The following is a 25,890-nucleotide window of genomic DNA, read 5'->3' on the forward strand; positions in this document are numbered from 1 at the left end:
CATCACCTACATTTATATTAAACTATATAAGCACCTTCTGGTATCTTTCAACAGATGCAAGCCACAGTACCCAGCAATACCCATCAGCCGGTTACAGAACAATTAAATAACCCAGACTTTAGGTATCAATCCACTTTGAATTGATGTCACCTGCATGAGCAGCCTCTGCAGCATCATCCTTGCCTTTGGAACCAGTGCCATGGTGCAGGCTTACTGCACAGATTCATGGAATTGTAGGGGTTGGAAGGGACCTCCAGAGATCATCGAGTCCAACCCCCCTGCCAAAGCAGGTTCCCTAGGACATATCACTCAGATAGGCGTTCAGACAGGTCTTGAATATCTCCAAAGAAGGAGACTCCACAACCCCCCTGGGCAGCCTGTCCCAGTGCTCTGTCACCCTCACTGTGAAAAAGTTCTTCCACATATTGGTGTGGAACTTTCTGTGCTCCAGTTTGAGGCCATTGCCCCTTGTCCTGTCTCCACAGACCACTGAAAAGAGGCCGGCCATTTCCCGCTGTGTCCCACACTTCAGATATTTATAAACATGGATCAGATCCCCTCTCAGTCTTCTTTTCTTTAGGCTGAACAGCCCCAGTTCATTCAGCCTATACTCATAGGGGAGATGCTCCAAGCCCTTAAACATCATTGCAGCCCTCCACTGGACTCTTTCCAAGGGATGCCTGTCTTTTTTATACTGGGGAGCCCAGAACTGGATACAGCACATTTGGGTGCCCAGGCTGGTGGACATGCTGAAGCCACATGGGCATGGATGCGACAAATCACCTGATGCTGTGCATCCTCTGCACAAGAGCCCACTAACCTGGGTGTTACTGGGCTCTTGGGTCAAGCGGCCTGACTCTGAATATGCCACTTTTGTTACGTACTCAAGGAAGAAGATGAGTCCCCAAGCTTTTGCAAAGCCTGTGGAGGAGAAAGGGCTTGTGTCCGTAAAAGAGAGTGTGTGACCCAAATGCTAGCCCGGCCAAGTTCTTTAACCTCTGTCCTGTTTCCCACTATGTAAAATGGGAGCAATATCAGCTTCTACCAACAAGGAATATGGAAACAAGTTTATTAATGGTTGGGATATGCTTAGATGCCACAGTGACACAGACAACAGAAGTACCTAAGGTAGACAGTTTGTCTCAGAAGCCTCTCCCTGAGGCTTAATACTGTCAAAGGAAGTGTTGGTATGTTGAGCTGTGCCACAGCAATTTAACAGTCTAGCTTGAATTTAGATTATATTAAAATGAAAAAAAAAAAAACACCCCAAGCCCTATGAAGAACATTCTGATGATTCTAAAAGGAAAAAAAAAAGAGAGAAAAAAGGAGGGGTTTTCCCTATTTGTAGAACTTTGCTCACCTTTAAATCCACAAAGTTCACGTACAAAAACCAGAGAGGAAACTCAGAAATATCACCTGGATTTGTTCTACTGCAATGCCAGGTTTTGTGGGGAGGGTATGAGCTGTGGTTTTGCTGCTTCCTTAAATGACTGAGGAACAATTTAGGCTCATATTTTATAAAAAACAACATACAAAGGTGGACAGGGTGTCCAAGGGACATGTCCTCACACCACTAGTATCTCCATGTGCTGTGTGTATGCTCCTCCTCCAACAGCCTCATGCTGCTGCACACCTTTCCTCCCCCCTTCTCTGCAGCTGCATCCAGGCCTGGGGTTTTGCACCCAGGTTCTTTGATATTTTAAATTTAGAAGTGTGGGGATTTTTTCCTGAGGAGCTAACTTTAACAGCCAATCTTGGCAGGGAATTACCAGTGGTTGAGATATTAGACAGGACACAAAATCTGGATTTATCAAGTCATGCTGCTTTGCTGTGCCACAGCTTCCCCACCTGTGAAAGGGGAACAGAATATTTGGCAGAGATTTTGGGAGCTGCAATGAATGACTGCACACAAAGTACAATGGGACCCACAGGCAGAAGATTTATTATGAGAGCTGAGCACTCCTCACCTACCAGGGATGTAACAGTTGCTCCAGCTTAGGAGGGTGTAAACTTATTTTTTACGCAAAAGAGCTCTACTTTTTTATTTGGTTATTCTGCAAATCACTTTCCTTATACTCCCTTTTAATCACAACCATATGCCCTTTTTCCACTTCCCTGTAATGCTTCTATTACACCAGCAGGTGTGGTCTGACCAGGGACCTCACACAGCTCCACATCACAAGCTCAGGAAAACAACCACTTAAGTCATTAAAGGCATGCATTCGAAAGAGTGAGCACGCTGAAGACAACTACCTGCTTCAGAGAGGAACATCCACATTAGGGCACAACACAGTTCTTAATTTCTACTAGAAATAACAGGTCAGTCCTGCATATTTTTCTGAAGCAAATTTGACTGTTCCACAATCAATGTACACATCTGTCATTAAACGTTAGAGTGTACAGCAGCTATCATTAAAAAACACAGCTGCTTTTCCATCTCCCTTTCTGTTTTCTGCAACCACAGATAATATTCTTTACATTTCCTTAAGGTGTGTTTTCTCTCCCTGCACAAACACACAGAGAGACATGTGCACCCATACCCAGGACTGACACATGCAGGAGCTTGTTTTCTTCACGCTGTGCAGATAAGTGCTTTGATAAATGTGGACATCTTAGAAAGAGTTATTTTCCCAATTTTTCCTGCTGCGTTTTAGCTTGAGGACTAGTGGATGCTCATTTTCTAAGGTGACTCTTTTTTTCTTTTCTTTTTTTATTTTTTTCCTCGCAGTGCATACTGATCTGCACTTGCTTTCATACCTCAACTGGAAAAAAAGATTTTTCAGAAATAATCTAGTTTTGTTGATTCCTCTTCTAAAAATAAATGGAGAACAATTTTCTTTTTCTCACGCACGCAACGGAGTTCTCATATTAGCAACTGTTGAGGCTTAAAACCAAGACCCCGTAGGAACATAGTAGGGCTCCAGAGAGGCTAACGGCTGAAGCCCACCTCTTATTACGCACGAAGCTGAGAAATGTTAAGCTGCAAATTCCTGTTCGCATTAGCAAGATTAGCAACTTCCAGAGTTCAAGGGAACGTGCTAACATGAGCCTAGAAGGTCACTAACATTATCTGAAAGTCACTTCAGAGGCTATCTCCATCTCCTAAGCAATATAAATTCTTTAGCTGAGGAGGCCCTACACACCATTTACAGAGTCAATGGACTGTGGTAACCACAGCAGCCCCTGTTTTAATCATTTGGTTCTTTTCCAGCATTCTCGCTGCACTCAGATCAGATAGTTGTGATTTCAAGAATATTTGTATTGCTTGCAAGTCCTGGGACATTTTGGAGACATTTTACTTTGTTTCCATAGCTGGAAAGACAGACTGAAAGCATCATCAGTGGATTCAACTGACTCTATGCCGCCCGTAATATCGTGAGAAAATCAAAAGTCCCAAACTGTCCCCCTGGTCTAGACACCTCTACTTTCTTCTCATGCTTCTGTCTTTGTGAATCAAGAGTCCTCTGTAGGTGGTACAACCCCAAATCGTGCTATGACACTATCCCCCCCAGACTCATGCTCTACTGAGAGTTGATGGCTGCTGGTTTAGCTGTCTTAGCAAATGGACATCAAAATCTCTGTGGTCGAGCTTCTGGATAACTGGAAATAAACTCTTTGCAATCTCCATAGAAGCAGCTCCAAAGGGTTGAACTGGAATAGGCGCAGCAGCTCACAGGTTCGATCTGGTATACAAAGCATCACTTGTTCCCTAAGTGACACAAGGGGCATCCAGGTAACTCGCCTGACAGACCATACTGTGAGGAGCAAATGGAAGTGGAAAGAGGAGCTGGTAAGGCACGAGGGAGAAAGAGAATTAGGTGGTGACATTAGCTAAACACAAATCTCTCACCCTCTCTTTGCTCTGAAGGCAACAGGGCAAACTCAGGAGAGTCTCAGTTCAGTTTTCATGTGGCTTTCTAAGAGTACTGACACTATAATATTAATCCTTATTTGATATATTTTAACTATACTGGAGAGCACAACAAAGAAACAGTATAAAACATGGTCACCACACACTTGAATATAAAGAAATATGACTTCAATGACTTGCGATTGTTGCCTTGTATTATGCAGTCTTCCTTGGGTTGCTGTGATCAGTTGTGTGCTCATTGCAATCCCTGATTCCAACTTGATATCTCATGGTGGGACATCTTTGCTATTTTTGAAAGAAGAACTTCAAGCAAAGCTTGCTCCAGCTCATTCTAACAGGATATACATTTGGTTTTAGCTGTAAAATCTAGGTAATAACAAAAAACACGTGGAGATGAGAGTCGATGGCCAATTTTGTATTTTGGAATGAAAGACAATTAAAATATGGAGGAGAAGAATGCTCTTCAGAGCAGCTGAGGTGAACATACTTCAGTCCTAACAGGTGACAACGTAAGTGGACAACATGAGGAAGCTTGAGAAAAACCGTGGCAGAGAAGCCAGGAGAATTTACTAAACATGTGAGAACAAACACTACCTGAACCTCTACCAGATGGCTAAAAACACCTCACAAACTCAGCCAATAAAAGCCCAGATGCTGCAAGCGACTTCATTCTAATCAATAAGGCTTTTTCCCTGAAAGCATTAGCTTGGTCAAAACCTGCAAAGTGAGAAAAATGAAGGGTGCAAAGCAGGGGGCTGACTCACGAATGACTCTGCTCTCGAAGGCTGGCAGAGTCTCACAGCAGCATTACGGTCAAAATGAAAAGAAAATGGCCTACTGTATTGGTAATAAATCCCAACTCTGACATGCCTTGTTCTGCCTTATCCCTGCTGTCTGGCTCCATCTCAATAAATACAAATTTGCTCTCTCTCTCTCTCACACACACACATGCTGGGGAAATTACTTATCACACAAGAAAATGGTGTCTCTACCCTGCTCAAGACCCAATTCAGAACATCCTATGGAGACCTGGAATAGTCACCTTCACACCAAGGAGCCTCTGATGGGTTTTTCCATACCACCCAAGGTCTGTCCTTGAAACCACCTCTCTGCTATCAATGGGCAGGTTATTTAAGCAGCACCAGGGCTGTGCCGTACCTGAGCTGGGTGCCCAGGAAGGTAGACCAACTCTCCTAACATTTATACTGCTTCAGGTCCCATCCTGGGTACATCCATCTCACCATTCTCAGTCAAGCACTGGAAAAGGTTAATGGAATGCCTTCAGCATGATGCAAAGACCTAACAGGGTTTTCAGGGAAGAACTCTGTGTATCCAGCCAGCTCCAAATGCTGATAAAACTCTCTTATCTTCTCACTAAAGACCACGTAGATACAGCCTGGCACTGCTTTGATGCTAGTCAGACTCAATTTGCAGTGTTTTCAAGCTCTGATATTTCTACTGTGACTTGCAGGTGATGCTTTTTTCTTAAAATCACAGCAGGTGGATTATCTCAATGTATAAGCATCTCAGTTGCTATGTATGTTCTGAAAGGCACGCCTAAGCTTTAGGACTGGGGAGAAAAACCTTTTGAGTGTAATAAACACCAGAAATGACCAAGTTTATAATTAAAAATAAAATAAAATATAGTGCTCATTTTTCAGTCCTGTGCAATGATGAGTTTGTGCTGCACACAGAAGAAGCACTTCTGAAACAGCTCGCTCTTGTGCAAGGCCCAGTGCCAAGTCAGCCCACACTTTGCACTAAAGGCTCCGATTCTGCCCTGGGTACAGTCTAATTAGTGCAAGAAATTTGTGTCTGTGAAGGACCCCAAGTTCAGTAAGTAACTACTATAAAAATTGTTTCACATCAGTACCGAGTGCTCCGGTTCCATCTTTATTTTTCACCTCTTGTTTTGCTTCCTGTCATGCCTGCCTTCCCACCCACTTCGGGCTTCCCTCCTTTCCCCCAATATCTCCATGGCAGTTACACAGGGCCTGGTGCAGCTCTGATAGCCCTGCTAAGGGCCCGCTGCTGCAGTGAGGAGAGGCATCAGCCCATGCACAGCCACCTGCCTCTCACTTCGCACAGCTCAACCCCTCAGAAACCTTAGAGCCTTCTCCAGCTGTCAGCCAGTCCTGGGGCTTGGAGGCCTCCCCTGGTGAGATGGGTAGCCCTCGCACCCTCTGAACCTCGTTTATCCTGGCTAAAAGTGGATAGGACAGGAATGCTTCCAGAGAAACAGCCTTCGCACCCTCTGAACCTAAAACCAGTGGGATGGGAATGTTGAGAGGAATCGCTCCTCCGCATCTATTCGACTGTGCTTCCCTCCTTGCGGAGGGTGTGCCCACAGGTCTTCAAGAGCATCCGAGTCTGAAGTCAGGACATGTCCCCATACAGACCTCAGCAGGCACTTCCCCATGTTTGTACAACCATGGCCAGGAAGAAAAAGATTCAATTCTTATTCAAAGTTTATTTATTCTAAATAAAACACCATTTGCTTGTCTGTCTCATGCATATCCCTGCTGCTCCCACAACGCATTTGATAAAAAATTAAATACGATTAGTCGAGGCCAGTTTCCCTAGCAAATATCTCTAATGGCATTTCAAAAGGAATGGCTCATTGAATAAAACCCTATTGTAAGCTTTCTGAATGCTGACATGAAACAGCTGTGATTATTGCACCCTTGTGCAGCTCCCCTACAAAATTTGATGTTTGCCTGGTGTATGTGGGATGCCAACATTGCAGATTTATGAAGGTGTACGATGACTGGCACTGACACTACGTGCCAGCTCGAGGAAGAGGAGGATCATTTAAATTTTGCCAAGAGCTTCTCCTCATAAACAGCTTTGAGTAAAAAGCCAAATAGCACGTGGGGACTATTCATCTCTGACTTGCATTAATTTAATTTTAAAGAGAAATCACTTCCTTGCAGGAGAATTTTCAAGGAACAGATTCAGCTAGTTGTAAAAACATGCCTGTGATGCTGCCAAAGCTTTTGTGGCATCGGTCCCTGCTCTGATGTATTTCAACATGTCCAACAGCGCGAACAAAACAACCAAGTGGACATGCCCACAACTGGATGGATGCAGTGCAACAATTCACCAATCGAGGCTGTTATTAAAGAGCTCGGAAGGAGATTACTGTACTCCTAATTGCAAGGACCAGAAGATTTTTCAGGATCAAGGAGAAACAGAAAAAGATGATGTTTGATTCCTCCCTCAGGTTGACTTGCCCAGCCACATAGATCATTAAGCCTCAGCACTGTGTCGAGGGAGATGGGAAGCTGCAGCTCAGGAAAATATCCAATATCATAATGCTCTTCTTATTTGTCAGAAAAAAGGGCCATCAAAGGTTACTCATGAGAAGAGTCCACTGTGAGCCACCTGTGGCTGGCTGGCCCTATGTGCCAGGCTCGAAACCCTCTCCATCCCTTCTGTGGATTGGCAAGCACCCTCTCTCTGCCAACCTGCAAAGAGCTCTGGCATGTTCTGGCCCCTTCTCTTCCTCCTGTATGTCTGGGCAGGTGCTGCAGCCCATACTGCCTGAAACAGCTTACTGATGGATACTTTGCGCCTGATGCACTAAACACGCGATGCAAAGACAAGCTGACAGACGGAACATAGGGACCGTATACGTGCTGTAACACTGCAGTTACAGCACGTTCTGGTGAGTAAGTACTACCTTAGATACAGGTTAAGGTGGAGGAATCTGACCCAGCAGCACTTTCCTCTGCAGGGGAAGATGCTACAGTTGGACGTAAACTACAGATACCACCCATCTGTGCCTTCCCTGACCTCTGTCAAGAATTCACATCCCACCAGCAGTTCTAAGCCCCTTTATTCATTCTAGGCAGAGAGGAATCTAGATCATCCAATTCAGAGAAAATCAGTGAAAAAAGCAAGGAAGGGTCCAGCCCATAGTTTCACAAAGACTGCAATAAAGAAGAACCCAAACGGGTGATGTGAATTTCCAGGACTTTCCACACTGAAAGGGTGCTTTTCCCAGCTTCCTAACTGGTGGAAAGATTAACTTGAATGTGAACCCTTACAGCTACTCATCTTTCAAGAAACAGAATGAAAGGAAAAAAGATAAAACCTAAAAGAGCTGTCTAGGATCCACTTGGTGACTACTTCAGTTTTAAGGTCTTTGTCACTTTGCTATTGATTTAAGTCTGTGTATCCTTTTGAATATTAGTATGGCTAGCAAGATAGCAACATCATACATAAAAATGTTCTTTATTCCAGAACAGATGAAACTCCCAGTGGTAAAAGAAGATTTAGGTATCTCCGAAGATTTCTTATCGCTGTGCAACATAACTCTCTAATGGTTCAGTGCCTTGGAGGGTCATCTGAGATCACTTATCACATAAATCAAATAGGTGGCAGGCTATAAGAGTGGAAGCCTATGGCAATTTCATGTCTTTACTCGCAGACATCAAATCTATCTTTTAGGCAGACTATAGAGGAGATAATATGACACTCCATTTAAGCCACAGAAGAAACCCAAATCCGAGTATTAACCAATTTTAGGAAGCTGCTCCTAGTCTTGACCGCACCACAATTATATTGGGAAATGACTGGTTTAAAATCCTGAAATGAGAACCACAGATACTGGTTCTAATTTACACTAAGGCTTCTGTAAATCACCCCAGCAATGGAAGAGAGCGTCAAAGCAAAAGAAAGTCCAATTTACTTTATGTCCCATTTACATAATCAGGGTAGTATTAAACTGTAAAAATTACTTGGGTCCATCTTCCACCAATTCCAACAAGAGGAGCACAGTTGTCTTCTCCCACTCTGCTTTTCTTCCATGTCATACTCTTCACTGTTTCTGCAGCGCTAACGCAAGCTCCTACACACATGTAACCAAGAACAGGTGCGCCCCAGAGCTCGGAAGTTGAGCTGACGCGTGCCAAGCTCAGGCTCTGTGGCAGGATCTCAGGAGGAAGCAGAGCAGGCGGATGCCAAAGCTGGGAGTGCAAAGCCACACGCCGCTGGGCTGTGCCCTCGTGGTTGGGAGCCAGGGGAGATGGCTCCTTCCCTGCCTCTTGCTCCTCCAGCTCAGCAGCCAGCCTGAGCGCAAAGGGCGATCCCTAACACCTGGGTGTAAATGGCAATCCCCAATGTGCCCTCACAGCTCCTGCCCTGTAAGAGCACTCACTCCCTGATCCTCAGGTGTCACCACTGAGCTCATCCTCTAAACTTGCACAAGTAGGGCTCATCCCTATGTGCGCTTCTTTTTTCTCTAAGTGAGAATTTCCATTTACAGAAAGACAACCCGGCTCAGAGCTGGTTGTAAAAACATCCCTCCTGACACGTGTAAAGATGTTTCTGCCTCCCCAAGCCTGCAGCCAGACAGTCCTTGGGCCTCCTTGCAGCTCTGGGCACAGAGGAGTGCAGGCACCTAAGGAACTTGCTAGAAGCTCAGGTGAGAGCACCTGCCAAGTTCTCAAGTCCTGCAGGAGGTGGTAAAATATTTATGCAACAGAGAACCTATCTTTTATATAACTCTGTTCCTCAGCAAACACAAACCCACACTGCGCCACTTAACAGCACGAAGTGTTGAAGCAGTAAGCTGACCTTTTTGGAAAAATGGGGAAAAAAATCATCAGTTGCCCAGTGATTTTCCTGTTTGTATCCATTACTGGCAGGCAGGTTGAGGTGCTTGTGCACAGCACCACTGGCGGCTTGTTGTACTACTTGTTTTGTGGTTTATGTGGTGGAATCAGAAATATCGTGGCCAGTAGGTCTAGGGAGTTGATTGTGCCCCAGTACTCGGCATTGGTGAGGCTGCACCTTGAGTTCCATGTCCAGTTCTGGGCCCCTCACTACAAGAAGGACATTGAGGTCCTCGAGCACATCCAGAGAAGGGCAACCAAGCTGGTGAAGGAGCTGGAGGGCAAATCTTATGAGGAGCAGCTGAGGGAGCTGGGGATGTTTAGTCTGGAGAGGAGGTGGCTGAGGGCAGACCTTATCACTGCCTATAATTACCTGAAAAGAGGTTGTAGAGAGGTGGGAGATGGTCTCTTCAGCCAGGTGGCAGGTGATACAAAAAGGGGAAATGGCACCAAGCTGCACCCAGGCAGGTGCAGATTAGATGTCAGGAAAACATTCTCCACTGAAAGAGATGTGGAACAGGCTGCCCAGGGAGGGGGTTGAGTCACCATCCCTGGATGTGTTTAAAAGATGGGTAGATGACGTACTTAGAGATATGGTTTAGCCGAGGACAATAATGGTTGGACTGGATGATCTTTAAGGTCTTTTCCAATATAGTGATTCTGTGAATGGTTGTGTCCACAGCACAAAACCTACAACAAATACCATCAGTCCTACCGCTAGCCGAAGTGGAAAGGCAAGGATGTTCATGAGTAGCACAGCCACTCCTGGAAGGGTGGCAAAGATCTGGGGGGGAAGGGTCTGCCACAGCCCATGTCTGAGAAAAAACAGATCCCCAGTTTATCATGCAGTCACTCAGAATCTGTGTGACCAAACAAGGAACCCCCCACCCCACCCCAGACCTCAACTAACAGGACAAACAGGCTGAGTGCTGCGTTTCAAACTCAGCCTTGACACGAGCGGCGAAGAGTGTATTTGCATCCATTTACACCAGAAGAATGTTGCCCCTCCGAGTATAATTTTACAGATGTGTTTATGATATAGGGGAGCCATATGGCATGAAAGGTTTAAACATTTAATCTCACTTAGCTTCAATACACTGCATATACAGAAAATTGGAAGCCCAGCAGGAAAATGCCAGATTTCATTCTCACTTAGTCGTGATTAACCTTTATGAGCTCGCTTGGAGTTTTGTCACCTGCAAAGTCATTTGGGGCAGGCAGGCTGTGAAAGCCCTTATTTTCTGCTCTGGCCAAGGCACGCAGCCCCTGAGCTCAAGCACCCCGAGGGTTATGCTGCCTGAAAAGCAGACTTCTCTTAGCTGAATGGCAACGCCTCCCTGCTCCGTCCCTTCCCCCATGTAGGGGAAGGGCAGAAGGGACTGCAGGGAGGCAATGATCTGGAAGGACCCTCCCTGCTCTCTTCCTGTGATGGCCTGGCTCCTGCCATGGCTCTCTGGTGGATCTGGTTTAGTGTGGCCTTACACCAGACAGACGGACGCAGAGCAAGCGGCTGAGACATTGTCACGCTTTGCAAATACACTCTCTCTCATTAATATTGATTCCCATGCACAAACACTTTAGCTTATATCCGCTGATTGCATTACCATTGCAGAAGTGCAGTTAACAAATTAAAAGGGAGGAATGCGATTCAGTTTAATTTGGGGGAAATCTTAAAATAAAAAAATAATTATAAAAAAGAGGGTCTGGTATTTGAGGATCGTTCTCCTTTGCTATTCATTTCCCTGCCTTGGACATGCTCTGAGAGAAATGCTTTCATCAGGATAAACGTGCCCTGAGTATGCTGCTGTACTGGCAAACACGGGTACTGAAAGAAGCATCGACGAGACAAAAACCAAACAAATGAAAGAAATCCTGACAGATGCTAAACCAGATACTAAATTGCAAATGAAGGTGTATCATCATGGAAAGAGGAAGTGGGGGGAATGCCAACTGGAAGCTGCTCAGACTGATCTGAGACTGCCAGCTTATTCATAAAAACTTAACGAAAAGCAATACAGAACACGCACACCATCAGCCCAGGCGAAAGCCAATGCTACAAGTATTTGCAGAAGGGGGGAAGGTAGAAAATCTCTCAATACTTTCTCGCTTCCAGATGCTTGTATGATAAAATAAACCAGCCTCACCAAGTCAACACTTGTAAGAGTGCTCAAAACTCCCAAGCCAAAGTCTGACTGCTTTTCTTTCCGAAAACCAGCTGAGTGCACCTGGAAGAGTGGGTGCGAAATGGTATCTCTTCCCCTGCCATCTCCTGCAAAAACCACCTTTCAGGTGATCTAATATTATGAGAAACCATAATCATTAAGGATTGATCACACTAATATAATTTTCTGGATGGCTTATTAACCTACTAAGACATGTTTTTCTCTACTTCCCTTCATTAGCGACAGCAATAATTAGGTAAGGACAGAGTAGCAGAATTGATCATATGCTACTGCCGAAGGGGACAGAGAATGTATCATGGACATTTAACATAATGTTCTCCAAACTCGAGGTGCATTAATTATATTTAGCAACACAGCTATTTTCTGCCTTTGCTAGAAGGAATCCATTAATGTAGGTTTTGCGTAAGAGCAGCTTTTTTTTTTTTTTCCTATTCCAAAATGGAATTTCCTTTTTTCTTTAAATTTCATAATATAAAATGAGATTAGACAAGGGAACATCATGGTCTCGAGTGTCTACCGATGCCACGTCCTTTTCTTGCTTCAGTCTTGACCACCAGTCTCCTCATGAAAGCAGAATGGCCACAGAGCCCTGGCCAGGAAGCAAAGCAGCGAGTTACACAGTCACATCCCAGTCAGTAATCCCCAGGGTTACATCCCTCATTTTTTGGGGCTCAGCTGCAGAGAGCCTTCCCTGCTGACCTCCACCCCTGCTCACCAGAACAAGACCTCAGTACCTCATGCTTAGGCAGTGCTACTCAGAATACGTGTACGCTTGCACACACAAGTTTTATAAAGGCACAGAGGTGATTAAATGGCAGCAGTGCCCGTCTGCCTTCCTGACCTGCGATCCCAGTGCCATGGCCCCAAACCCCACTGCAGCCACCACGACCCTTGAAAGAGAAACTGCCAGTTAAGCCATCACCCTGGTCACAGCCGTGATGCACAGACACAGGGACCCATGTCAACCCATGATGGGGGCTGCCAGCTCGACCTCGCGGCTCCGCCAGACGTTCCTACACCGCCCTGCTAGCATGGGCAGCACGCGTGAGTGGCAAAAGGATCGCAGCGATGACGAGTTTTTACATATCTTTTTGAAATGCCAGCGACTGGCTTTCCCGGAGCTCTCCCCGCCCCGTGTGAGCAGCAGGCAGCTTTCTGTAGATAAAAGCATTACAGGGAACTGAAAAGAGTTGACATTACAAACTTGGCACTCCGAGGGCGTGCTGCACAAACAGGGAAAGGGAGGATCTGCCAATGCGAGAGCCAGAGATAATATGAAAAGCATAAATCCAACACATTGACCTTATTTAAGTCCAAACAACGTAGCACTAGGATACTTAATGCAAAAATGTCAAAAGCATTCTTTATTCCACACACACATGAGTGTTTTCTTTAAATATGCAATTCACTTGATATCTGCAATCCCCCCTTCTTCAGATGCAAAATCCAAAATAATGATTATATCAGTCATTGCTTAATACATTCAACTGTGGCCCTGATTTTCATGCATGAATGGCCATTTACATATCATTACCCATCATGCCATCCACTCAGATTTTTCTTTCTAAATACAGTAATACACTGAAAGTTGTCATTTTTAAAACAAAAATGCTTTAAAAGGGGACTTTCATTTCTTGTTATCTTATCTGTGCTCTTAGTGGCTAATAGACTAGAATATTAAAACGGAAGATTCTCAGTGTGTGTGACAACTGCCACAGTGAGAAGATCTTAGAAAGGAGGCAATTACCAAGGGATTTTACTCAAATTTGAAAACACAGAAAAATATGAACAGAAAAGCCGAAGCAAACCAACCAGAAGCAAAACAGTAATTATAGTACGTTCTTCTGTTTTCTGAACGCAAGTCCTTGTTGGGGGCAAAGCTATTTCCATGTTAGGAAAATCACTGTGGAGAGTCAGAAGCTTTGCATGCATAAATTACAGTTTTTCAATTAATATTACCCATGCCCACAATGAAGGAAAGGCTTTTTTTTTCTCTCTTCTTCCTCCTGCTACTTTTAAAGTAATTTTCTGCTATGTTTAATTAGGAAATTTCTCTGCAGAAGGGAATGTGATAGAAGATTAATTCTCTATTTCCTCACCCACTGTGTCAGTAGACTCAAGTGGACACTATAAACCCCAGTTAAATACGACGAGGATGATCAAGCACGGAGCTCTTTTCAAGAGGTCGTGTCCACAGACTGTAGATCTCATTTCAAAACAATAGAAACGAGTTAGAAAATGGTATCTCTCTGTGGCGCGGCGCCACAGAGGGACTATTACAAGTGCTTCATGGTGCGAGGGTTCACCATGCCAGCTGAGAGGGTTCACTATCACGGCTAATGATACCCAACGCTGCCGAGTGAGAAATAGCATTTCCGCAGCCACTGATGTTTTGGGTCTTTTTCTGCTGTTCACCGCTAATAATTATTCCTCCAGTAGTCACATCCTCTTTTACCACTTCTATGCCAACTACGAAGCGGCAATTAAACAATAAATAATGAAATGCTCAGTGGTGGGCAATACAGTAAAGGTTTTGGTTTGGGTTTGTTTTTGGTTTTGTTTTGGTAAGGGATTTGACAAAGGGCACAAATTGTATTTGTTTTTAATGAACAATGAGCTGCATGCACTATTTACCCTCAGGATGTAAAACTGTATGAATGGTCTACTGCTGCCAATGCCAAGCAAATATTGGGTTAATGCTTTTTTAAATTGAAAGCCAAGCCAGAGGAAGAACAACTACTTAGGGGAAAATCAGACCTACAAAAGATACTGGAACATTCAAGAGGCTGTCCTTTGACAGAGAGAGTAAGCAATTTTCTCAGAAGTTTTATTAATGGAGTGGCTGAACATCAAAACAGAAAAACCATGAATGATTTAGAGGAGGAAGCACAGACGTAGCCTAGTAGAGACCGACAGCCTTTATCACTGATTAACTAGGACCAGGTTGTTTTAACACAATAGAAGTTGGCAGTACATACCTCCTGGGGACAGGAGAGGTCAAAGCAGGACAACTGGCAGAAAAAACAGAAAAATCTTTACTCCCAGTTTTATTCTGGGCTTAATAAAAAAAAATAAAAATAATTTAAAAAAATCAACATTTTATCTAGTCCAATGCCTATTTATACTCCCACTTGTTTTAACCTGTTTATAAGACATCCTTATCCTGACTCTGCTTGATGCTGCTCTGGTTTCATGCAGAGAAATGCGCCAGCAGAGAATTTAAGAAGGGACAGCCACCTTTGCAGAGTCCAAGGGATAGCTGCAAGGATGACATGATTGAGAAAACAAGACTTCTGTGGTGAGCTTAGGGGAATGGAATTTTTTTACCTCAGAAAAGAGAAGACTGAAAAGAAACTAGTCATCTGATATAAAAAGGAATGTTAAAAAGGCTGCTATAAAAAGAAGGATAATCAACTGTTCTCCACATCCACCATTTCTGAGACAAGAAATAATTGATATAATTTAGAGCAAAGGAGATTTATGTTAGATATTAGGACATCTTTGTTCCCTCCAATAAAGCTGGTATGCTGAGAAGTGGCTTCTGAGACCAGTCCATGCAAATCTCAGCAAGGGACAGTCTTAACTATAGAAGTTCTCAACAGACTTGAGAAGGATGAATGCGATGATCAGTTGAAGCTACTTCCAGAACTATATGCCTACCACCATATCATCCCTTTCCTGCAATGTCTGGGCTCCATCACGTGCACAACTCAGTCTTACTTGTACAAATTCCCATTGAAATCAGTGTAATTAAAACATCTTCCTGTCAGCCAGGTGTGTGATGCCTGCTCATGTATGGGGCCAGCACACATTTTTACATAATCTCTACAAGTTCCCGACTCCTGCAAAGGCAGAGGATTTGATTACACCAAGGACCTTGTGGACACCTCGGATCCTCAGGAGGTACAGGGGCCAACTGGCATCTTCTTCCCCTCTCAGGAGAGAAGTTTCTTTTTTTAGATATGGTGACTTGCAAGTGTCTGTTCCAGCTGACCAAGTTTTTGTTCTTTTACCATGAAATACTTTTTAGAGAAAAGGCAGGGATCTCTTTAAAGAGAAAACATTTAAAAACATTTTGTTAAACAGGTTGCAAAATCCACACCAATACAGAAATACAGGTAATGCACTGCACTTGTCCAGATCATGCCTGGAGGTTGGTGGCCCTGCCTGTGGCAGGGGGTTTGAACTCTATGATCTTTGGGGTCCCTTCCAACCCAGACCATTCTGTGATTCCATGATTTCCCAGCGCAGTCGGCAATGAGTCTGCAGTGAGACCACTCAGCTCGTCTCTAGATAGGTAACGCCCGGGGGGCCACTGCAGTTCAGAGCAGAGTTCCTGCCCAGCAGCTGGCCACCCTCATGCCAAACCTGTCATGGACCCTGTCGTGGCTGCACCCCTTATGTGAAGGGCAGGTGGCAGAGGGCAGGAAGCTCCTCGTGCCAGCTCCAAATCTGCTGACGGCAAAGCTGGGTGTCCTGGGGAGCCCTACTTTCGACCAGAGCAAACTGTGACTGCCCCACTGTGCTTCAGGAGCCTCAGTGGCCCATGCAACTGCCCAGAGTCATGAGGCGCAGAGGGCTTGTAGCCACCTTTGTTCTGCATCCCTGAGAGCTGTGCTTTCTGTGCCGCGTCTGCTCGAGGCACAGCACAAATCTGTCCCCTCTGTTCCCGTTTCCAAGGAGTAAGCAGCCCTTTAACAGCAAAGCCAGCCTTCAGAGGTGTGCGCGGGGTGTGCTTTTTTCCTCCTCCTTTCTCCTTGGTGAGCAGTTGGGCCCAGGGCAGAATTAGTGTTTATTTTGCACAGTGATAACTTTGCCTTTCAGAAAGGAAATATAAAGTGATGAATCAGAGGCCCGGTCATATCCATCTGTCATATCCAATAAGCATGTGTGTGCCATGTGAATGCCTGGTCACCCTTGCAATTAGCTGTGGAAGCTGAATGGGCAATTTTCAGCTAGACACATGTGAAATACACGAAAATTTTAATGATGTGCAAAACAATTAGGAATATAACGTGGACGGTTCCTGATCACCCTGAGGTTTCCTCTCTACTTAGTGTTGAGGGAACTCAGCCTCTTTAACCCCAGTAGAGCAAGGGGGCACAGCTGGAGTTGGAAAATGGTGAGCTGAAAAAATCACAGCAAAGCAGGCTCTTTTTAAAATGCAACTTCTCCTTCCAAAAACTCTCAGATAATGAGGGAAAAACAGTCTGCAGTGAATTCTGATGAAAAAGAAGAAAGAAAGGCCAGAATAATAAATGTGTCCCATGTGACAGCCAGGAAAAATGAAGGGTCTGATTCAGGTCCCATTCTAATCAACAGGACTCTCCATTACCTCTGCTAACAATCACATTAAACCCTTTATGTTTGGCTGAGTAGATACAGCACAGAGACAAGAAGCAAGAAAGCCTAGTCCCCGAAATGGCAGCTAAGCATGGGGTAAGCCACCTGAACTCACCCTGATGCAGTAAATCTGCATGCATGAATACATATAGAATGTATACAGATGGTACGGATGCTATTTCAGCAGAGAGTAAACCACATGTGTCTTTCCTTGAACATGGGAAGAGGGAATCTGGACAAAAAACCCTCCAACACAAAACATCACACAGAAGGCACCCAGACCCTATAAGCATAACCAAGCAATGGAAACACAGCTAAGCAGTGTAACCCCATGTCTATGTACACAGGCACAGGGAAAAAGGATGTGGCCCAGTGCGGTGGGGAAAAGTCTTCCACACGATCACATAGTAAGTATTTGCAATAGAAGACGCAATGTCATTCTTGCTTAAAACACTGCACACGCGAAACCCTCAGGATAGATTCCATCCAGCACATGCCAGTCTAGAACACAAGAAGCGCTGCAGCCCCAGACGTACAGCATGGTGAGGGAGGAGCAAACACCTCTGAGCTCACAGAGTGGAGGTCACCTGCCAGCTCCTCAGAGACAGGCACCCACTCCACTTCAGCAGGGCAGAGATGACTCAAGCAGGTTGGGACCAAGCCCTGGGTGTTCACCACAAACAGTTCTTAGGAAAAGTTAATTAGCATATAGCAGATGTGGGTATGTTTCTCAGCAAAAGTCTGTTCAGAGGGGAAGAAACATTAACATCACCTAACCACTGCTTCCGTGCACTTTATTTTACACTGAGTTGCTATAAACTATCCCCGTAGTATTTTGTTGTAATTACATGCAGTAAAAGGAACAACTGGGTAATTACCTCAGACTCCACAATATTTCTGCATTAAAATGTAAGTGCAAGGTGCATAGCTCGTGTCCGTTTCAACCATAGGAAGAACAGAAGACTACTCATTTGAGGAAAAAAAAACACATTAGAAAGCTCTCTGGGGCTGTCACAGGTCAGGCTGGGTCCCTGCCTCTGTGTACAGCTCTGTTGACAGCGATGCATGGCTTTAAGAACTACTGCATGCGTCTCCAAAGGGTGTTGGTAGTCCCTGGGAGCTTGGCACACCTGGAGCGTGCTCAGACCAGCCTCAAAGAGACCATTTACAGGCGGAAAGCAGTACTGGAGAAGCCAGATTTCTGACCCCAGTCCCTGTGCATACCCCGGGCTGGGATTAGCAGGGGCTGCTGACCCCTCACACCACTTTTGGGCAGCAGTTGCAAACGTTGTGGGGAAAGGTGGCATCGGATTAGCTGTATTTCACCTCTAGAGTGTTGTCTTCCACATTGAAGGATTTTCTGTCTTTCATGAGCTTTTGCGCTTCATTTAAGCCCTAAATAAAGCACAAATAGCCCACGGGAGTACACTTTACTCTCTACCTGTCAAAATAATTTCCTACCTGAATTAACTTGTGAATACACTTAAAAAAAACTCAGACGCATTTCCTTTGTAGCCTGCTTATTTGCCTGCTTTATTTTCCAAACTTTTTTAATGCCACTTTTCCATTTTGCACAGACTGACAAGGTGAAGAGTAAACGTGGGCTCAGACATATGCATGGCATGCATGGTTTACACACATCCCCCCAGATACAGTGTTTGCTTAGCAGTCATAGAATCATAGACTGTCCTGAGTTGGAAGGGACCCATAAGGATCATCAACTCCAACTCCAGGCTCCACTCAGGGACAACCAAGTCAGAGCATGTGACTGAGCACATCGTCCAGATACTACTTGAACTCAGTCAAGCTCGGTGCTGTGACCACTTCCCTGGGAAGCCTGTTCCACTGCACGACCACCCTCTCTGTAAAGAGCCAACCCTGTCGCAGCTTCATGCTGTTCTCTTGGGTTCTACCACTGATCGCCAAAGAGAGGAGATCAGCACCTGCCCCTTCGCTTCCCTTCATCAGGAAGCCACAGACCTCAATGAGGCCTCCCCTCACCTTCCTCTTCTCCACACTGTAAAAACCAAGGGACTTCATCCTCTACTCTTAAGACTTCCCCTCCGGACCCTTCACCATCTTTGTTCCCCTCCTCTGGACACTCTCCCATATTATGATGTCCCTGAGACATAATATCCTTGCCCAGTTTCTCAGTACCTGCAAGTTTTGCAGCTGTACCGGCAACGAATTCCTGCTGTGGGAGTTGTGAATCCTCTCTTACCATTTTGCATCAGGAAGGGCTGGGGGGGGGGGGGAAGTGGGGAAGGAACTTTCAAGATGCCCCATCACAAACCTCAGAAAGAGAAACTTCAAAGAGTACAAATAGAAGAAAAATAAAGGGAAGAAAAAAGGAATAAGGAATGATGGTAAAATAGCACTACTTGAGATGCAGATAGTAAAAAACGACGAGGGATAATGATGAACAGACACAGTTCACTGGAGTTTTGTTGGGAGAAGCAGGGCTTCCAGACCTCAGGTGGTCCCTTGCTGAGGGGTGGGTCCATTCCTGCCCGCACCCCAGAGGCACTCAGGCAGAGCTGATCAGTCAAACCCACCCAAATCTCTCACTCACCATCTGATAAGGCTTCTTTCAGCTTCACAAATCTTGGTGCATGCGTCACACCTCTCATTCTGGGATTTGAAATAAAAACCTCTGGGTACCGGCTCCTCCAGCTTCCATGTCAGGATGGGAGTGGTGGCTTGCTGCCTGAAGTGCCCTGGGAAGGGCCGCGCTTGCGGCTCCATGCATTGCTTTTCTGGTCACATTGGTCAAACCAAACAGAAACCATTACCAGTTCTGATTTATATTTTCAAGTTTCTTTTCAGTCTGACCCCCACGGGGAAACTGTTCAAGGACAGCACCGGTTTCCGCATCGCTGCCGGAGATCTGGATAGGCCACAAACCCCAGTCACCCAAACTGGAGCTGATGGCCCATTTCCAAGACAACCATGGATTAAGTTTGCAGGTGACCTTGCTTTTTGGTAGAGCAGAACCCTTCCTCTACCCCCCAGTGCTTTGGTGATAGCACCAATAACACACCATGGAAGAAGTCAGGAGAGAGCTGTTGGACAGCAGGTGGCCACTAGAAAAGATTCCCAGCCGCACCACACAACCAGCACCTACCAGATGCTCCGTGTTACCGTTTTATTAATGAAAACAGAAATTGTCTCTTCCAGCCTCACTACCACGGGTAGTTTAATCAGAGAGCTAATGAAGTAGGTAGGGAAAACACAGCCATGCATTGCACTAGTTCCAAGAAAGATGCTTTAGAGGAACAGAAACCTCCAGTGCCCTGACAGCTGGTGGTGGAGCTGGCTGCGAAACGGGTGTCCTGGCTCTGCCAGCACCGTGGGCTAAGCCTGCAAGGAGCTCCAAGTCCCCGTGAATGCACCTAACACCCCATAACAGAGCACAAAACTGTGGTTCTCTCTTCTCTCAAAGAACCTAATATTAATCACTCTTAAATCATCAACAGTCTACTTTTGCTACATCCCACCTTCTTGTATGGATCAGAGTTCACTTTGTTCACTGCTGCTTCCCATCTTGAGGGGCTGCGCTGACAGAGGCAAAACACCTGCCCCTGAGGGGTTTGGGTTGGCACGTAGCAAGAGAAGGCAGGGGATGGTTCTTCTTAAAGACTACCTCCCAATGTGCAAATTCCCGTGGTGGTATTTCTTTCTTAGTTCATCTTTCTAAAATGGGATTATTTTATGGGGACCATCTCCCTAACATCTGCTTCATGGTCTTACACCGTGCCTGTTTCGCTAATGCTGCTGTTTTCTTAACAATATTTCTGTGCTAAAATGAAATGCACATGCTTTGCATCCTCTGAACAGTAAAAGACTTTTCAGGGGACAAAATATAATTGCCCAGTGCATCAAGCATGATTGATACCTCTGCATTTCCTGGTAATTACCCTCAAGAACAGTGTGCATTAGACACTCTCTGCAACAGGTAGTAGTGCCTAGGGTATTGTGGTCAGGTTTACTAAAATACCTCCTGCAGTGTGTGACCTATAAGACATATATGCATATTCTACTTAGGTGCATTCTGTTTTGCTCTTAGATTTGCATCTGATCAAAGGAAAAACATCCACAGAACTATTCTACCACACTACCATTATTTTGAACAATAAACCCCCACCCACCTTTAAAATAAAAAAAGTCCAGCATTATGTTTTCTATCAGTCTATACTTTTTATATTATTCTTGCCTTTATAAAATATGTTTACAAACGTAAGTCCATATTTAGACTTGATTGTGGATAATAACCTTTACAGACCATCTATTTTTCCCCTCTGGAAGCATAAGGTTTTCTAATGGTTATTTTTTACTTACACTGGAAATAGATTAACGGAAGTTACACACTATAAGAAAGCTTCATCTCAGCTTTGTGTCATGCATGCCTGTGGGATAGGCACCTGCCTTTTCCCCACTTCATATGTCACCACCTATACCTACTGATCTCCACTGCCTCTCTGACAGGTTCAGAGTAAGTTATTCTTGCCCTGAACCAATCCCTATTCAAATACAGGAACTGATGCTGAAATATATCACTGCTTACCCAGTAGCACTATTACTTCAACTCTTCCTATGAATCACATTATTTCTGATCCTTCTAATACAGTGGCAAACCTAAGCATCTGAGTAAATGCCATCCCAAATCATTTCTGCTCTTTCACCACTGCCAAGGTAGAGCAGTGCACCTGCTTTACACTTGCTTCTCGAATATTTGGTTCAGAAAACCATCAAAGCCAACAAGGACATTAAGCAGTTGACAAATGTTATAATCAGCTGCAAAAATCCTTGCCAGGCCATAAACACCATGCCTCCGTGAGCTACTCTTCCCTCTTGCTACAAGCATCCAAATGGGTGGATCTAAACAGCCCAACCAGCTGAGCTCTAAATTGTGCTGAAGCTGTCATTAACAAATGGAAAAAATGACACAGGTCCTTCCAGGAGACGTTCGATTTCCTGTAGCCCACCCTCATGCTTTCCTTGCACTATTTTGGCTTGAGATTCCAGTGACTTGACCAGAGTTCAGTGATTTACTTGCAGAGAACGTTTGGTCACATTGCTCCATTTTTTTATTTATCTTTTGCAACTAGTCTCACTCCAGCAGAAATTCCCGGGCACCTATATAACGTTTCAGTGCACTGTTCATTGATGTACACTGTGTGAAAGGTCAAACCTTCCTGATATCCCCCCCCTCCTCTCCACTCTGGCTGAGCAGCTGCCAGCCTCCCGGTCTGCCTGTGCTTCCCAGCAAGCCCATAAAAGAGTCCTGCAATCCTTAATAGGCACCGTGACACCACAAGTTCTTTAGTTGCTTCCACAAATTTTAAACTTCACCACTGCCTCTGACTTTGGAGTGAGATGGGAAGGAGCAAACCACAACCTCAACCAACTAAGAACATGGTATTTGTTGCAGATCTATTTTTTCAGACCTCCTAAGTACACTTGTAATTCACAGCAGCCACGCACCCTGCAGAACAGGCTAATGGGTGAAGATAATGCTTTCATGCTATTGCTAATATATTTTTCTTCTCTGTATGTATTCTAGCAGCCATCCCATGCCTTAATTGGGTTTGGGATTTTAGGTGCTAAAGTTACTGTTCATAGAACTAGGCAGCCATTTGTAAGCTTTAAACATGACCTCTCTGTTACCAGATGTAGAGAATCTGCTAGAAAAGCTCAGAAGAGAAATAAAAATGTCGTATGTTGACACGTGGTAGCAGATCCCACCATTATCACACGAGGGCTAAGTGCTGTGGACCCACACTAGAGCTCATCCACTGAAGGTGTGATGGGAGGTGTCCCTTGAGTCCATGGACATTTACTCTGGCAGAATGACTATGGTCACCAAACATAGGTATAACATTCTCTCATTCACCTGCCTTCTGCTCTCGAAGCTGTTGGAACACCAGAGAACTCAGCAACAGCATCATAGAAACACCTACTCCCATGCACATGTTAGCCACCAGAGCCAGCCAGATGAGTCCTGAGCTAGAAGAAAGGGTGAGTATCCACGGGAAAACAGTGGTCACTGGATGCTGAAAGCAATGGCTGATGGCCACTCACAGTGCCTCACTGGCTCTTTGTTGCCTAGCTTTCTATTGCAACATATCTTGTAGCTATATGGTCCCAATAAACATCTTAAACACTCGTATCTATCCACAGCACATTTCCTAGAGAGAAGACTATCACTGTCTCCATTTCACATCAGTGGGCCTAAGCAGGGAGGCTCTGCTGAGGCTGCCCGCTGCATGGGCACTGCAGTGCAGTGTGCTACCCCTGCCTGGCCACAGTCTGGCAGCACTGGGCTTCCTTCTGGGGCCACAAACCTCGATCATCTCCCTTCACATATACTGAGGGCAGGGGCTCAGATTATACACCACATGCCATTCTTTATATGGACAGGACATGGCCACTCTCAGCAGAGTCTTTCGGAGTAAGTCTCTGAAAAAGTCCAAGCTAACGCTCTCACCACCAGCCAGCTTTCCTCTTGAAGATTAGCATCGCAGTGTGGAGCTGAAGGCTTTATAGAAGAGAGGGCTTGTGGTGATGAAACAGGATAGACGTTTCACAGACAGCTAAGAAGAAATTACTATGGCAACACCACACGACTTCATTAGAGGTGGAAGAGCTCTTTTCAGGAGAGCGGTATGTTCTGTAAGGCCTAATACAAACTTATCTTCATGGCTACAGTTGGAGAATACCTGAGAAAAATAGGTGGGTGTGTAGATAACTAGAAAGTTGGCTTATACTGCCAGAGCACTCGACAAGCACAGAATAAAAAGACAAAGAATACCAGAACCTCCATCATCAGGTTTAGGAGCATCAATGCTAACCACACCAAGACTTGTTGCACCTTGCCCACCTAAATACGACCACATGTCTTCACCTGTTAAAACTACCAACTTCCTGAATTCAACTATAAAGCTCACATTTCTATGAATCTTGCATTTCTAAGACAATCCAGGATGCTGCCAGCAATTTAATACTGTGGTGGTTTAGCCCTGGCTGGAGGCCAGACGTCCATCAAAGTCAGTCTATTACTCCCCTTCTTAGTTGGACAGGGGAGAAAATATATATTGAGAGGTTCAGGAGTCAAAATAAAGACAGGGAGAGATCACTCTGTCATTGATGACGTGGGCGAAACAGACTCAACACAAAGTGAAGAAGAGAGAAACTACTCTACTTTATTACACTACACTACAAAGAGGAAAAAAAAAACCGGAGTTGGGAGCGCGACCAGATCTTAAAACAAACGTAATCGGATCTTAAACACTTTCCCCCCCACCAGACCCTTCTTAGCAGACTTTAGTCAGGATTTTTGCTCCCTTCTTCCCCCTGCTCGCAGTACAAGGGGGCAGGGACTGGGAAAAAATGGGGTTCTTGGTTACTTCTTCCTGAGCTGTTACCCTTTTCCAGATCTTAAAACACCTCTAACCTCTTTCCCCGCTCCCTTCTTAGCAGACTTCACTCTAGTCATGACTTCACTCCCTTCTTCCCCCTGATCGCAGCATAGGGGGACAGGGATTGGGAGTTGGGGGCTTTGGTCAATCCCTTGCAGATTTGTTTCCTTCTCTGCTGGGGGGGGGAGGGGGGGGGGGCGGGCATTCATTCCACACCCTCCCCCTGCTGCACCGTGAGGTCTCACCCACAGGAGATAGTCCTCCATAAACTTCTCCAATATGAATCCTTTCCCCAGGGTTTTATCTATTCACCAGCTGCCCTGGTGTGAGTCACTGCTATGGCGGGCAGTCATAAATCACAATGTCTCTCAGTCCCAGTCCTCTGCGGGGTCACCAGCCTTGCCCCCAACAAACCTGTTTCGGTGCAAATCTCTCTCTCACTCATCTCTGTGTCTCTGTTTCTCTTCCCGGCTGCAAGTGCTGGCAGGGGTTTGTTCCAATGTAGGGTCACAGCATCTTCTCTATGTCTCCACCTGTTCCATCCAGTGTGGACCCCCTCCACGGGCTGCATGTGGGGTCTCGGCCTTTTCTGTGGGTTTCTCCACAAACTGCAGGGGCATCTTTTTCTCCAGCACCTGGGGCGTTTAGTTTAGGCTGGCAGAAAACTCTAACTGCTGCTTAAAAAACCGTCTCAGCAACACAGCCTCACAAAACTGCAACAAATACATTTATGGCAAATACACCCAGGCCTTCTAAAGCAACACAGTCCGGATAGAAGTTTTATATGTTCCGAATACCAGGGGCTATTAAGAAGGCCAAGAGGAAGAGTTAATGATGGTATTTAAAAGCCCCCACACTTCTGCCTATGATTCATCCCAGACTTCAGCATGTAATGAAGTTAGGCTGGGTAAGCAAGCCTTGAGGGCTCCACTTGAACCCACTGCAGAAACGAAGCAGGGCGGGCACCATATTGCCTTGGGTAGGGAAGGAAAGTCAGCGCATAAAGGAGGGGGGCTTGGCTGTGTGTGAAGAACAGCCGTCTGCCACTGCATATATTGGAACATGATCTGAAATCAGATTTGCAGTCATGCTGCCAGGAGACTGAAGAGGTCGTCTGTTTGTTTTATAAATCGGTGATGTATTCCCCTATCCCTGCCTGCTCCATTCTCACCGGAAAGCAGTATTATGGATGGGAGAAGGTCTCCCAGCTCCCAAAAACCCCTGCAGTAGAGGTTGCGGGCAGGCTGTCACCTCTGCCTGTCACTCCTGCTAGGGAAAAGCCCTCCTAAAACACCCTCTGTGCCAAGGGTCCCTGATTAGCCCCACATTCACCACAAGGCTCTTGTTATCCTTGCTCCTCAGGCCATGATTGTTATACATGACTGTCCTCTGAAAACATTTATCAGCTGTGTCTCAGACAATGTAATACTGCCTCTTGAGTGGCAACGCGCCGCAAG

The 25,890-nt window shown here is 45.3% G+C and overlaps 1 protein-coding gene across 1 annotated transcript in view; it reads right to left on the reverse strand.

Moving 5' to 3' along the window:
* Nucleotides 1–25,890, reverse strand: part of TMEFF2 (transmembrane protein with EGF like and two follistatin like domains 2) — a gene marked incomplete at both ends in the record, with an annotated part of 128,873 nt that overhangs the window by 53,857 nt on the left and 49,126 nt on the right. The window lies entirely within an intron of this gene.

The sequence above is a fragment of the Gallinula chloropus genome, assembly GCF_964237585.1.
Source record: "Gallinula chloropus genome assembly, chromosome: 5".
Lineage (NCBI taxonomy): Eukaryota > Metazoa > Chordata > Aves > Gruiformes > Rallidae > Gallinula > Gallinula chloropus.